Source organism: Triticum aestivum, chromosome 6B (assembly GCF_018294505.1).
Source record: "Triticum aestivum cultivar Chinese Spring chromosome 6B, IWGSC CS RefSeq v2.1, whole genome shotgun sequence".
In the NCBI taxonomy this organism is placed as follows: domain Eukaryota; kingdom Viridiplantae; phylum Streptophyta; class Magnoliopsida; order Poales; family Poaceae; genus Triticum; species Triticum aestivum.
The window spans coordinates 412393900-412407124 of record NC_057810.1 but is presented as its reverse complement, the minus strand read 5'-3'; positions in this window follow the sequence as shown (position 1 = coordinate 412407124).

Genomic DNA, 13225 nt, shown 5'->3' with positions numbered 1-13225 from the left:
CCCCTCATTTTCCCCTTGTTTTCCCCTCGTGTTCTTCGTGTTCTAGGTAGGATTCCCTCCAAACGTGAAAGATCGGGCATCTAGGTTGCTACCCTACATCATCTTTCTATCACAAGCCACATTGATCATGTTTTTGCAGCCCCTACCCTTTGTTTTCTAGCTTGATTTTGTTGTTTTTCGTCCTAATCCAAAAATCCCCACCAAAAATAGCCCCAATTTTGTTGTGATTTGTTAGTGTGCTGAAGTTTTGTTGGATTTGATCCATGGATTTGCTTTGCCACGTGTGGATCTAGCTTCCCCCATCTTCTCCACCATTTCCATCCACAAAATTGCCCGGATTTGACCTCTCCACCTTCCTCCTCCACGGACCCGAGTGTTCATCCCGTGCCCGATTGCACCCAGGCACCGGACATCTACTGACCACCGGACTTCCGACGACCAGACGGCCTCTTTCCACCGGACGTCTGATGAACCCTGACGAAACTGAAAAATTTCAGTTTGGCCACCACCACCTCTCCACCTTCCACCACCTTTCGCGAACTCCGATACCACCACCGTTTTCCGCTAGCACCACCATCGCTCACCGCTACCACCTACGACGACTTTGACCCATTTTGGTCTTTGATAATTTGAGTTGTGGTTCCCGTGTCCTATTGTGTTTCAGCTATATAGGTACGGTTCGACATCAACATCACCACCGCTCATCTTCGCCAAGGACTCGTCATCGCCAACAACCGTCCGTGCTTGCAAACGACTACCGCGGCGGTAACCTCGACGACATCTTTGTCTATTACATGCCATTTGCATTGATAACCACATAGCCTTACTTTTGTGTTGCTTACCCATCGAGACTAGCCTTTGAGTATTGCCGGCAACGTGACTTGTGCACATTAGTGATCATACTCCACATAGCATACATACCATATCATAATGGTGCATTTCTTGGTATCATCTTTTGTGTCACAAAGTTGTCATCGCATACACAATTGCTATCTTGGTTTGTGAAGTTTTGCATGAGAAAAGAGCTCAAAAGTGAAAGAGCCAAACAAGCTTTTAAGAAAAAAGGGAAAGATAAGCAAAGAGCTTATAAGCAAGAACCATAGCATTATACTACATTAAGATTGTCATATCCGATCATCTTGGATCATACCACCGGAATACCATACATAAGCATACTTGGGATAGAAGTCGTTGCATTTTTGCCTAGTAGGTTGTGCACAAGTTCCGTATCCGCCTATTGTGCAATAGTGCTAGCGTCTCTCTAGTGTTGTGCAACACGAGCATTTTCGTGGATTCCACATTTTGGCTCATTACTTCATTGCACGACCCCACTTCTCTATTTGCGTGTGTGTTTCCGTGCACCACATCTTGATATTGGTCTACTTGTTGCATTTGCAAATTTGTGCATCTTTTCCAACATTATTGAAGCTCACTAACAATTGCATCAAATTTTGTGCCACCATCCTAACCGAGCTCCACCATAAGCTTTTATTTGTGTAGGTGTGATAACCGACGAGAATTGGTACCAATTGTACTATTTCCTTGTCCACATTTGAGTGATCATTGATCCATCTTCAACATTGGTCAAGGTACATTTGGTATAAGTTCTTCTCTTTCCCCCACTCACGTTTTTGCTTGGAATGATGGATAGGCCAAGTTCTTCTACCAACCCACTCTTCATCGAGCAAGACGACGATATGTCATCATATGTCACCAAGAGGCACCTCTTTGGTGCACAATGAGCTTTGCATCAAGAGCAACAAGCAATGAGCGACCGCATCGACAATCTCGCCACCGACTTGCGACTCTCCGAGCATCGAACAAGATACTACTTCGACAACAAGCTCGACGCTCACAAACAAGAGAACGATGCAAGAATGGACGAGATTCGTGCCTTGTTGGTGAACCGTCATTCTTCCACTTCTCCATACTCAAGACAGAGCCGCTCGAGTCGACACACTGACGACACCTTTTCCGGCTCAAGTACACCGACATTGAACACTCTACGTCGAGCCGCGCATCAAGACCGCCAAGCATCTCGCAATCCTCTACACGACAATCATCCACAAGATCAATTCGATGAGAAAGCACATCATCATCGACAAAACCAAGTCCCTCTTGCACAAGCACAAGAAAGGCAATGTCAACATCTCCAAGAGGAAGAGCGAACACGATAACATCAAGACGAACAAGATGCCGAGGATGAACGTCAAGAACAATGACTACGTGAAGCACAAGCTCTTGAGGCGCAACGTGCCCTTCGAGAATCAAATCGATCCATTGCCAATCGCAACCGAGATAGGCGCAATCACGAGGAAGCACTTCGCAAAGAAATTCACGAGCGACGCTACCAAGGAAGAGTGCATCGACAAGTTCCTCAAGCTCCTACACAAGCTCGACAAGCTCCTCCACAACCTCAAGTTCATCAAGAGCAAGACAAAAATGGAAATCCTCCACGCCAAGAGCAACATGAGGTCGATAATCCTCCACATCAAGGGTGTCATCATCACCGTCTACCACAACACAATGAAGAGCAACGTTATGGCAAGCTCAAGTTCACCATGCCCAAGTTCAATGGAAGCAATGATCCCGAAGAGTACCTATCATGGGCATTGAAGGTCGACAAAATCTTTTGCTGGCACAACTATGAGGAAGAGAAGAAGATCGCTATGGCATCCCTTGAGTTCCAAGAAAATGTGCTCATATGGTGGGAACTAGTCCTTGAGCGCCGAGAAGCAAGAGGTTAACAACCAATCACCACATGGGAGGAAATGAAAGATTTCATGCGTGCACGCTTTGTGCCAACCTACTACAATTGCGATCTCTTCAAGAAGCTCCAACTACTCAAGGAAGGAACAAAGAGTGTTGAAGAATACTACAAGGAAATGGAGATTGCCATGATAAGAGCCAATGTCATGGAAGATGATGAGAAAACTATGGCCCATTTCTTGAATGGCCTAAATCATCCCATCAAGAAGATTGTCAACTTCCAACCCTACTCCAACCTCATTGAGCTCGTGCATCAAGCTACCAAAGCAGAACGTCAAGTGCAAGATGACTTCAAGTATGCCAAGTACTCGTCCAAGAGCTACGACTTCTCCAACACCCAAGCCTCAACGACTCCAACAACTTCTACCTCAACCAAGCCATCTACAAGCAACGGCGACAAGTTGAGTTACAAGAAAACTTCGACAACCTCAAGTTGTCCTCCTTCTACTACAAGCAACTTCAAGTCATGCTGTTCATCATCTACTCCAACCGATGAGACCGTCATGACAAGCTCTATCAAGTGTTTCACTTGCGGCGGCCGAGGCCACAAGTCCTTTGAGTGTACCAACAAGCGCACCATGATCCTCAACGACGATGGAACCTATGACTCCATGAGTGAAGAGGAGATGGAAGCCCTTGAGCAAGTGGCCATGCACCAGCGTGTGAACAAAAATGAAGATGATCAAGTCTTTTGTGATGAGGATTCGAGCCCCACTCTCATTGTCTCCAAAGTCTTGACTCTTCAACATCAACAAGACCAAGACCAAAGATGCGACATCTTCCACACCAAGGCCGACATAAATGGAAGGTCCGTCAGGGTCATCATCGATGGAGGGAGTTTTCACAACTTGGCAAGTGACAAACTATGCTGCAAGCTCCAATTGGTCAAGATGAAGCACCCGCACCCCTACAAGGTCCAATGGCTAAGCGATTCCGGTAATATACAAGTTGAGCATACAGTCAAAGTCTCCTTTAAAATTGGAGCATATGAAGATACTTTGGAGAGTGATGTCGTCCCATTGTCTGTTTGCCACCTCCTTCTTGGCCGACCATGGCAATTTTACCGCGGCGTCATCCACAATAGGCGTACCAATCATTATAGCTTCAAGATGAAAGGAAAGGAGTATGTGCTACAACCTATGTCTCCAAGTCAAGTGATCACCGACAAGCAAGCCACCCATCGTGGAGAAAAGAGTGAGAGAGTGATCCACCAAAAAGAGAGTGAGCGCCACAAGCCAAAATCGAGTGCCTCCACGATGAGCGATAACAAAAACTTAGTCCTATTTGCCACCAAAAGTTAGAAAAGAGAAGTGTGTGAGAACCCATCATGTGTTATGCACTATGTCCTTATGTGCAAGGACGAGGCACCAACAACTGACACCTCTCACAATCAACCTTTAGTGTTGTCTTCTCTTTTGCAAGAATTCCACGATGTTTTCCCGATGAGCTACCTTCGGGTCTACCTCCACTACGAGGCATTGAGCACCAAATCGACCTCATCCCCGGAGCACCTCTTCCTAACAAGGCTCCCTACCGCGTCAAACCCGAGGAAACTAAAGAGATCCAATGGCAAGTACAACCACTCATCGACAATGGTCAAGTATGTGAATGCTTGAGTCCTTGTGTCATTCCGGTCATACTTGTTGTGAAGAAAGACGGTACCTATCGCATGGTTTATGATTGCCATCGAGGGAGTCCTGGATTAAGGGGTCCTCGGGCAGCCAGACTATATACTTTGGCCGGACTGTTAGGCTAAGAAGATACAAGACAAATACTTCTTCCTATGTCCGGATGGGACTTGGCGTAGAAGGCAAGCTTGGCGATTCGGATATGTAGATTCCTTTCTCTGTAACCGACTTTGTACAACCCTAGCCCCCTCCGGTGTCTATATAAACCGAAGGGTTTAGACTTATAGGGTTTAGCCACAACAATCATAACCTCATAGGCTAGACTTCTAGGGTTTAGCCATTACGATCTCGTGGTAGATCAACTCTTGTAATACTCATATTCATCAAGATCAATCAAGCAGGAACTAGGGTATTACCTCCATAGAGAGGGCCCAAACCTGGGTAAACACTGTGTCCCCCGCCTCCTGTTACCATTAGCCTTAGACACATAGTTCGTGAGCCCCTACCCAAGATCCGCCGGTTTTCACACCGACATTGGTGCTTTCATTAAGAGTTCCGCTGCGTCATCACCAGAAGGCTTGATGGCTCTATCAATCATCTACAACAACGCAGTCCAAGGGGAGGTCTTCCTCCCCGGACAGATCTTCGTATTCGGTGGCTTCGCACTGCGGGCCAACTCACTTGGCCATCTAGAGCAGATTGATAGCTACGCCCCTGGCCATCAGGTCAGATTTGAAAGACAGAATTTTGTGGCCGATATCCGTGGAGACTTGATCTGCGACGGGTTCGAGCCCATGATGGCTGTCCCCGGCCACCACGATGAACATGACCTAGATCTGTCATTTGGCCACGCGTAGGAGATAGCGCCTGTGACCGCCCTGGCCCTAGAGCTGGAGCGGACTGCGTCGCCCGAGGACGGGAAGCTTAACCCCGCCATGGAGGCCGCAGACTCAGCGGCTCTTGAGACGCACACAGACCCAACATCGGGCTGGGCTTATGTCACCAGAACCTCAGACTCGTCTCCGGCCATGGGTTCCGGACTGCGTGCATCCGCGTCCAGCGAACCTGATTGGGTGCCGATCTTGGAGTTCAGCTCCGCGGACATCTTCCAGCACTCACCTTTTGGCAATGTGTTAAACTCATTAAAATCCCTCTCCTTGTCGGAGGACTCTCGGCCGAACTATGTCCGGCTCGAATGGGAAGCGGACGATGAAAAACTTTGTTTTCCACCCACCATCCACTTTATAGCCACTGTCGACAACTTAACCGACATGCTTGATTACGACTCCGAAGACATCGACGGTATGGACAATGATGCCGGAGAGGAGCAGGAACCACCGCCTACAGGGCATTGGACGACCACCTCCTCGTACAACATATACATGGTAGATACACCCAAAGAAAACAACGTCAACAATGAAAATCTAGTTGAGGAAAAACCTCCTGAGATACAGCCAAAGCACCGACATCAGCGGCGCCACTCTAAGCCACGCTGTAGCAAAAACAGCTACACCGTCACAGGAGAAAATAACACTCTGTACGATGCCGAAGACAATGAAGACCCCATAGAGCAAACCTCCGAACAGGAGGAATGGGAAGATGGGCAAGCTAGCCCCGATGAACAGACCACGAATGAAGATGCGGAGGATAGTAATTACCTTCTGCTCTCCGAGGATGAGGTGAGCCTCGGCGATGAAGACTTTAGCGTGCCTGAGGAGCCCGTCGAGTAGGAGCACTTTAAGCGCCCACTAATAGCCACTGCAAGGAGCCTGAAACAGAAGCAGCAGCAACTTCAAGCTGATCAAGATCTGCTCAATGAAAGATGGACTGATGTCCTGGCAGGCGAGGAATATGGCCTCGAGCGCCCAAACAAAAGTTACCCAAAGTGTAAACTGTTACCACAGTTCGATGACGAGGCGCCGGAGCCCGTCCTACCAAGGTACAATGCGGCTGACCGACCACCACGTGGCCGGGAAAAAGCGGCACCTCAAGCAGAACACCAACCCGTACTACCTCGCCGAACAAACAAAAATACAACAGCTCGAGGATAAACACATGACCTGCGGAATGACTTGGAAAATAGAGCAGGTCAGACAAGATCAATCTATGGATCACGGGGCGTGCCCCCATGCGCGAGGATGGCCATTCAACTAAATGTGACAAACATAACCACGTCCGGGCCGAAAACCGCCGACAAACTCCATCCGAGCTACGTCACGACTTGGCTCGATATAGAGGCACCGCACACCCCCTTTGCTTCACTGATGAGGTAATGGAACATGATTTCCTAGAAGGGTTTAAACCCGTGAACATCGAATCATATGATGGCACAACAGACCCCGCGGTATGGATTGAGGACTTTCTTCTCCATATTCATATGGCCCGCGGTGATGATCTTCACGCCATCAAATACCTCCCGCTCAAACTCAAGGGACCAGCTAGGTACTGGTTGAACAGTCTGCCCGAAAACTCCATTAGCAGCTGGGAGGACTTGGAGGACGCCTTCCTCGACAACTTCCAAGGCACATATGTCCGACCTCCGGATGTCGACGACCTAAGTCATATAATCCAACAGCTCGGAGAGTCAGCCAGGAAATTCTGGACTAGGTTCTTAACTAAAAAGAACTAGATTGTCGACTGTCCGGACGCTGAAGCCCTAGCGGCCTTTAAGCACAACATCCATGACGAATAGCTGGCCAGACACCTCGGCCAAGAAAAACCAAAGTCCATGTCAGCCCTTACGACACTCATGACCCGCTTTTGTGTGGGCGAAGATAGATGGCTAGCCCGTAGCAATAACAATACAAGTGAACCTAGCACTTCTGAAGCCAAAAACAGCAACAGCAAGCCCCGACGTAATAGAGATAAGCGTCGAAACAACGGTGACAACACCGAAGACATGGCGGTCATTGCCGGATTCAGTGGTTCTAAGTCTGGTCAGCGGAAGAAGCCATTTAAGAGAAATATACCGGGCCCGTCCAGTTTGGACCGCATACTCGATCATCCATGTCAAATCCACGGCACTCCTGATAAACCAGCCAATCATACCAACAGAGAGTGTTGGGTCTTCAAACAGGCCGATAAGTTAAATGCCGAGAACAAGGAAAAGGAGTCGCAAAGCGATGGCGATGATGAGGAGCCCCGGTCATCGAACACAGGGGGATAGAAGAAGTTCCCCCGCCCCCCAAGTTAAAACGGTAAACATGATATACGCCACCCATATCCCCAAGAGGGAGCACAAGCGTGCACTCAGGGACGTCTATGTGATGGAGCCAGTCGCCCCTAAGTTAAACCCGTCGTCGTCCTCTCCGGTCAGCTTCGATCGCAGGGACCATCCGAGCAGTATCCGTCATGGCGGTTCGGCCGCTCTGGTCCTTGACCCAATTATTGATGGATTCCACCTTACGCGAGTCCTCATGGATGGTGGCAGCAGCCTGAAACTGCTCTATCAGGATACATTGCGCAAAATGGGTATCAATCCCTCAAGGATCAAGCCCACAAAAACCACCTTTAAAGGTGTCATACCAGGTCTAGAGGCCAGCTGTACGGGCTCAATCACACTGGAAGTGGTCTTCAGATCCCCGGATAATTTTCGAAACGAAGAGTTGATCTTCGACATTGTCCCCTTCCGTAGTGGCTATCATGCCCTGCTCGGACGAACCGCATTTGCTCGATTGAATGCAGTGCCGCACTACGCCTACCTCAAGCTCAAGATGCCTGGATCATGTGGTGTCATAACGGTCAACGGGAACACGGAACGCTTCCTCTGTACTAATGAGCACACCGCTGCCCTTGCAGCAGAAGTATAGAGTAGCCTTTTCAGGCAGAACCTCAATTCGGCAGTAAAGCTCCCGGACACCGTCAAGCGAGTACGAACTACTCTGCAATAGGACAGTCCAACTCGTCCAGAGCTTGACTAGCAATTCGGCCTCGGTCCCAGTCCCAATCAAGCGGTGACATTTGTGCCACGCGTATATAACTACGCACTTAAAATACCATGGGCATGGACGGAGGCACAGCTAGACCGTGGTCCATAGTGCGGCTCAACCGCCCCTGGAACCGCATACCTTCATTTGTTCCTTTTCATTTCAGGTTTTTCTCTTCTCGAGGCTTTTCTGATAACCTGATCATCGGACCAATCACAGGATGGATACACCAAGAACACAAGGAGCTTTGACGTACAAGGGAACCCCCAGGTGGTCTCACCTAACGATCATTATATATGTTTTAAAAAATCCGCACGCAGCTCGCCCGTGGTTGTAGCATGTCAAATAGCCTTATTTGCTTGTCGCATTACTGGTACAAATACGCCTTGACGTATTAATAAAATTACAACGGAAAATAATTTGTGGCATCATCTCATTACTTGATTCGCTAGGGGCTTCATCATGCCCCATAACACGACAATAAAGTCCGACCACTTTTATAGTACAGTTCGGCACCCCGAACTTATAGCATTATATGCATCGGCTACGAATCATGTCTTCGGTCAATAGTTGGGTTGCCCGGCTCCTGTGCTTACTACCTTACGTTCCGCTATATCGGCTAGGGTAGTAAAGGAAGAACTACTACGATTGGGTCCCGGTTCTTCCGGACGAGCACCTTAGTAGAGAAAGCCGAAAACTGACTGTCATGATGCGGCGAGAGCTGGTCAGCTGTTCGTGAGGTTTCAAATCCTTAGAGATTTTTTCCGCATTATGCGAGGGATCGTTTTTTATCAGATCAGGTGTTTACAACATCCCAAGTCCGGACTTCCGAACACTAGGGGTTGCGCATGAATTATTGTTGTCAAACTCCTATGGCTAAGTGAGGGTGATAAAGCCGTATAGTCTGATTGCCTTGTTCATTGTGCTAAACACCTCCTTTAAAGAGTGTTTAGATTTATCCCGGACACCCCGGTACTACCTACATGGGGGCAGAAGCCGATGACTGGCCAACTCTCAGATTTAACAAAACGGCCCCACATGAGTTAAAATTTTAAATAACAGACATTATATTACATAACAGATCTCTTTCATATTACATGATAGAATAACATGAGTGCGTTCATGGGAATATGATATCCTTAGCACATTGCTCCGCCACAAGGCGGGATCCCTCCAGGACACTGTCAAAATACAGTTGGGGTCAGCGGTGCTCCTTGCCCACCCCCAATGCATCTTAGCGCGGGCAAAGGCCATTCGCGTGCCTTCGGTACAGACCGACCGCTTGATGGCTTCAAGCCAAGGGCAGGCACTGACAAGCCGCTTCACGAGTCCGAAGTAGCGACTGGGCATGGCTTCGGCAGGCCATAGTCGGATTATCAAATCCTTCATGGCTAGTTCGGCCGCCCTGTGCAGCTTGACCAGCTATTTCAGCTGATCGCTAAAGGGCACTGGATGTTCTGGTACAAGGTATTGCGACCACAACAGCTTCTCCGTAGAGCTCCCCTCTTCGGCTCGATAGAATTCTGTAGCGTCTGACACGCTGCACGATTATCCGCAAACACCCCTGGAGAACTCCAAATCCGGGTCAGTAAGAGGAACCTTTCCTTCACATATTTGCTTTGCATTATAAAAGCCTTACTCGCTGCGATCTTCTTGGCTGCCTGGATTTCTTGGAGGGCGCCCTGGGCTTCGGCTCGGGCATCTTTGCACTCTGGCGGGCCTTGGCAAGTTCAAACTCTTGATTCTTAAAGTCACACTCCAAGGACTCGTACTTCATGATGGCGTCATGGAGATCTTGCTGGACCTCATTGACCCGGCCTCATGCCTTTCGCGTGCGGCCCGCTCCTTGGCCGCATTGTCCTCGGCCTCGGTCAGCACCTTCTTAAGGGTCTCTACTTCGGTTGTTGCCCCTAATAAAGTTCATGACACTTTAGTCAGTATAAATCATTCATCCTTCCTGAATATATACAAGGTTACTGCATATCTTGACAGTCCTCCAGCTGCTTCTTCACATGGCCGAGCTCTTCCTCGGCCCGCTCCAAATTCTGCTTCAGTCCAGAGACTTCCGCAGTGTGAGCGGTCGCAGCCAGCAGCGACACCTTCTTATTCACATAGACATATTAGATTAGACTCCTACGAAAATTATTTGATCCTCTATTCAGCTTTTCTTTCCGAACACCGGACAAAGCATCAGGGGCTACTGTCTATATTATGACATTTTTTTTATAATTGTGTTGCTTACCTCAAAGCCTGTTAGAAGACTCATGCACACTTCGGTCAATCATCTTTTCGCGGAATGAATCTTCTCAATCACCTTACCCATAAGGGTACGGTGTTCTTCAACAATGGAAGCACCTCGCAGCGCTTCCAGTAATCTATCCGGTGCCTCTGGATGGACAGAGGTCACCGGTGGAGTTGGCTCACCCCGCTCTTTCGAAAGAGGTGGCATGCCTGAGTCCGGAGCCACATGGGCCTCCGGAGCTGTATTCGGCTAGGGGCCGAGTTGGATACAGCCCCCGTCGTTGGTGTCCATGGGGGTTTGCTCCCCCATATGTTCGGCAACCGAGGTTTCACCCCCCGGCAACCGGGACGGCCTCCTGAGCCTCTCCCTGGCCTGGGATCCTTCGAGACAACACCTCGGTGTTGTCCACTGCCTTGGGTGAGGAGGTCGTCGGAAGGTACCCGTTGTCCATCGCCGACGGGTCCAGCGACCCCTCTGAAGAGGAGGATAGCTCGATGTTGGACCGAGTCGGACTACAAGTGCGTGATTCAGCATGTTAAAAACAATAAAGTAAAAAAGGCCGGATATATTACCATGTCCAGACACTTACGATTTGGCCGGAGGCTTGTCCCTGGGCTCCCACTCCTAGCTATTGTTGGTGGCTGATGCGAAGTTGTCTGGAAGGGAAGCTTTCCCCTTCTTGGGCGCCTCGGCCTCCCGGTGCGTGGAGGTTGTCCTCTTCTTTATCCCCCAGCAGGGGGGAATGGATTTCTTCTTCTTCCTCCTCCTCTTCCTCGTCGTCTTTGGCGACTGAGGAGTGATCTTCGGCGTATTCGGACATTGCATCCGAAGCGCCCTTGCGACGGAGACCATCTCTAGTCCCCTTGGCCTTCTTCTTCGGCACCTCATAAGACGCCGGAAAACAACATCTTCATCAGAAGCGGGGTTTTGGGCCGTCGGGCAGCGGAGCCGGACAGTTAATCCGCTCCGCTATCTCTATCCAGGCCTGAAAATTGATAGGGAGGCTTAGATTCCTTCCTCAAATATGCTAGTAAAGGGTATACCCTGAAAACATGACAAAAACTTACCGGATTAGCCTGGCAAGTTAAGCTAAGCCCATGATCCTCGGTCGTGGGCGGTGGTGTCTCGCTGGCCTTGAAGAGCACCTTCCAGATATCTTCATGTGTCGTGCCTAAGAGCTCTAGTAGTGTCTGGTGCTTGGCCGCATCGAATTCCCATAAATAGCAAGTCCAGTGTTGGCACGGAAGGATCCGGCGAACGAGCATAACCTGGATCACGTTGACGAGCTTGACTCTCTTCTTTATCATGTTCTGGACGCACGTCTAGAGCCCTATCAGCTCGTCCGAAGAGCCCCAGGCCAGGCCCTTCTCTTGCCAGGAGGTGAGCCGCATCGAGACTCCGGATCGGAATGCGGGAGCCGCCTCCCAGTTGGTGCCGCGTGGCTCGGTGATGTAGAACCACCCCGACTGCGACCCTTTTACAGTCTCCACAAAGGAGCCTTTGGGCCAGGTGACATTGGGCATCTTGCCCACCATGGCGCCTCCACACTCTGCTTGTTGGCTGCTCACCACCTTCGGCTTCACATTGAAGGTCTTCAGCCATAGGCTGAAGTGAGGTAGGATGTGGAGGAAGGCCTCGCACACGACAATAAATGCCGAGATATTGAGGATAGAGTTGGGGGCCAAATCATGGAAGTCTAGCCAGTAGTAAAACATTAGTCCGCGGACGAACAGGTGGAGGGGGAATCCCAGCCCGTGAATGCAGTGTGTGAGGAACAGCACCCTCTCTTGGGGCTCCGAGGTGGGGACGATTTGTCCCTTGGTCGGAAGTCGGTGAGTGATTTCCTTGGCTAGGTACCCAGCCTCCCGGAGCTTCTTGATGTCCTTATCCTTGACAGAGGAGGCCATCCACTTGCCTCCTGCTCTAGATCTGGACATGATTGAAGTGCTTTTTTGGGCGGAGAGGGCGAGAGCTTGGGCGTTGGAGCTCGAGGATGGATGGGCAGAGGAAGGAGAAGGCGTGGGTGAAAGAGGGTGAATCCTTATCCCTTTATAAAGGCAGTAAAAGTCATGTGCCTCCAAGCGTCGTGCGGATGACATGGTTGGGTTACCCATGCCCGTATTGATGAGAATCCCATGATAAGGGGACACGATCTATGCTTTGACCAGACGTGCCAATGAAACCACACCTCGAAATACGGAGCAGCAGGCTAAAAGACGGTTCAAATAATGACTGGGAAGTGGCGCGATGTCACGCTACAGTTGTGTGTGGTACTTGTTTTGCATAGCCGGACACGTTTTCTATGTTTGGAAGGCTATGTTGGAATATTCGGAGAAGGAACCCCCCTTGCAATGCCGAAGAAAATCTTCGTGCCGGAATCATCGTCATTGAAGCCTGGTTCAGGGGCTACTGAGGGAGTCCTGGATTAAGGGGTCCTCGGACAGCCGGACTATATACTTTGGCTGGACTGTTAGGCTAAGAAGATACAAGACGAAGACTTCTTCCCGTGTCCGGATGGGACTCTTCTTGGCATAGAAGGAAAGCTTGGCAATTCGGATATGTAGATTCCTTTCTCTGTAACCGACTTTGTACAACCCTAGCCCCCTCCGGTGTCTATATAAACCGGAGGGTTTAGACTTCTAGGGTTTAGCCACAACAAT